Below are 3,508 nucleotides of genomic sequence, written 5' to 3' on the forward strand. Positions count from 1 at the left end.
CCACCCAATCGGCTCGAGGTCAAATCCCTCTAGTATTTAACTATAACAATCAAGGGTTAACCACACCAAGCCCGCGCCCCAAGGACCAGTTAGGGGGTGTACCAAGACAGCGTATAAAATGGGGAGAGGAAGAAAACAAGAACAAAACTCTCAAGGGAGGATATGGCGTCCAGAACCACACTTTGGAGTCTCTCAAGAGGCTTCTAGAGTCTGTCGATAAACTTGATGAGATGTACAGGAAATCTAATGAGACCCTCGATGGTGTGATAAAGGACCATCTAGAAAGTAAGCATACACTGACTGAAATAAAGAATATTATACAGACTCCCAACAGCAAACCAGAGGAGCGCAAGAATCAAGTCAAAGATTTGAAACGCGAAGAAGCGAGAAAGACCCAACCGGAAAAGCAAAATGAAAAAAGAACCCAAAAATACGAAGATAGTGTAAGGAGCCTCTGGGACAGCTTTAAGCGTACCAACATCAGAATTATAGGGGTACCAGAAGATGAGAGAGAGCAAGATATTGAAAACCTATTTGAAGAAATAATGACAGAAAACTTCCCCCACCTGGTGAAAGAAATAGACTTCCAAGTCCAGGAAGCGCAGAGAACCCCAAACAAAAGGAATCCAAAGAGGACCACACCAAGACACATCATAATTAAAATGCCAAGAGCAAAAGACAAAGAGAGAATCTTAAAAGCAGCAAGAGAAAGAAACTCAGTTACTTACAAGGGAATACCCATACGACTGTCAGCTGATTTCTCAACAGAAACTTTGCAGGCCAGAAGGGAGTGGCAAGAAATATTCAAAGTGCTGAATAGCAAGAACCTACAACCAAGATTACTTTATCCAGCAAAGCTATCATTCAGAATTGAAGGTCAGATAAAGAGCTTCACAGATAAGGAAAAGCTAAAGGACTTCATCACCACCAAACCAGTATTATGTGAAATGCTGAAAGGTATCCTTTAAGAAGAGGAGGAAGAAGACAAAGGTAAAGATACAAATTATGAACAACAAATATGCATCTATCAACAAGTGAATCTAAGAATCAAGTGAATAAATAATCTGATGTACAGAATGAACTGGTGATTATAATAGAATCAGGGACATAGAAAGGGAATGGACTGACTATTCTTGGGGGGGAAAGGGGTGTGGGGGATGCGGGAAGAGACTGGACAAAAATCGTGCACCTATGGATGAGGACAGTGGGTGGGGAGTGAGGGCGGAGGGTGGGGTGGGAGCTGGAAGGAGGGGAGTTATGGGGGGGGAAAAAAGAGGAACAAATGTAATAATCTGAACAATAAAGATTTAATAAAAAATTGAAAAAAAAAAGAAACAGCTTCTCAGCTAACCGTATAGAATCAATACTAAAAAATAATAATAATAATAATAATAATAATAATAGTGTACTTGTTAAGTGCATTAAAAGTATAACTATCTTACCTAATAATAGATAAACATGTAAATTGACTGTCCCTCTGCTACGCCCACCAGCCAATCAGGAGAGTATGAAAATTAACCCAACAAAGATGGCGGTTAATTTGCATATGTAGGTGCGAAGCAGCGGAGCCAAGACTGACGGCTCCAGCCGGAGCAGTGAAGACTGAAGGCTCCGGCTGGAGTAGCGAAGGCCTGGATCCCGGGTGCCGGAGGAAAACTGGTGCTGGCAGCCAGGGGAAGGGAAGGCCTATTGCACGAATCTCTTCGTGCAACGGGCCTCTAGTGTATTAATAAATACATATACTTTAAATTACTCATTTAAAAATTTAAAATATACTCATCATGCTGACAATATGAAAACAGTTTCATGTATTTTCTGTTCTCCCTAAGATCTTGGGTCTTGCTGGCTTATGGTTTCTGCTGTCGGCACAATCTTAACTTTCTCCTTCCAACAAATATCTCTCGAATAACTTGTTTTTGTCCTGAGACATATCCCACATGTGTACCCTTTCAAGGCCTCAAGTATTTTTCACTTCATAATTTTGCTGCATTTCTGCAAGGTAGTTGGCATGGATCAGACACTTCCTAGCAACATCTTTTGGATACAAAGAGTGCTGGAATTTAACATGCAGATGAGAAAGTGCACCATTTAGAAAAAGCAAGAAATTGGTTAAAAACCTGAAGAGGTCTGCATTTATTAAAAGAACTAAAAAAGAGGGTAACGTTGCCAATGAATTCAACAGTGGGGATCCCAAGACAGTCGAGTGTTGGTGAACAGTACAACATCTGGATTTAGTCTGACCTTCACCACCGGCTCACTGTGCAACCTTAGATAGGTGACAACTTCTCTGGTTCCCCACCCCCTTCTCCATTTAAAGCCTCCATCTGGCCTCCATCATGAGCTTTCCCTCCCAAACAATTTGATAGGGTTTAAATCAAATAGATTGGATCCCTGTGTGCAATCCCATTTACTTTTAAATAGAATCGGGTGGAACAATTCATCTTCGTGTTAGCATTTTGTTTGATATTGACACTAATCTCAGGAATTTGGAACTGGCTGTCTACTTTTCAGTACCAAAAAGCACTAACATTAGTTCCTTTCATGTATAAAATGATTTTAACAGAACTTTTAAAATCACATGACCTCCCCTAGATCTGTTCTGAATGATCAGAATGGGAATCTTGGCTAAATCCAAAAGGACAATATTGGGACATTCACAGGACTGTAATCTAAGCCTCTTAATAAAACAAAGGTGAGAGACTGGGCTGGAGGATTGTTTTCAAATTATTTCAAGATCACATCTCCCAAGTTTTGTAACTCATTCCTTCAGCCATGAAAATAAATAATTGCACAATATTTTCAGAACTTAAACCAGGTTGAAATGAGGCAATCAGACTAAAAACAACTGAATTTACCCTGCTTCTTTTTCACATTTCCTTGGGTTATTTTTATAAGAGCTATACTTATTGGAAATCTTTTTAGTTCAGTGAAAACTTCAGATTCATCTTGTTAAGGAATGGGTTATATAGTCCATTATATAAAATTTTTTCCCAACATAAATTGCCATTGAGACTAATAGTGGCCACTTTCCTCCATGAGACTAGAAAAACACACCTTAACAAGACAGTGAATGCTTTGTGTGTTCTTAAATTTTTAAAAACTAAAAAAAAAAAAAGGTCTAAAAGCCAAAAGATACCAGGTAGGGTTGTTGTTGGTTGGTTGGATTTTGGTTTCTTTTTTTATTTTTCCAGAAAGTTCACACAGTGAAGGAGAAAATGCCACACCTGCTACCAGGAAGTCTAGCAAGTCACAGGATCAAAGCCTCACAGGTACAGTCAATGATAACAAATTCTGACAGTCCAGCCGGCATGGCTCAGTGGTTGAGCATTGACCTATGAACCAGGAGTTCATGGTTCAGTTCCTGGTCAGGGCACATGCCTGGGTTGCAGGTTCTATCCCCAGTATGGGGCATGCAAGAGGCAGCTGGTCAATGATAGTCTCTCATCATTGATGTTTCTATCTCTCTCTCTCCCCCTCTCCCTTCCTCTCTGAATTCATAAAACAACAA

The sequence above is a fragment of the Myotis lucifugus genome, unplaced genomic scaffold (genome assembly GCF_000147115.1).
Source record: "Myotis lucifugus unplaced genomic scaffold, Myoluc2.0 scaffold_44, whole genome shotgun sequence".
NCBI classification, from domain to species: Eukaryota; Metazoa; Chordata; class Mammalia; order Chiroptera; family Vespertilionidae; genus Myotis; species Myotis lucifugus.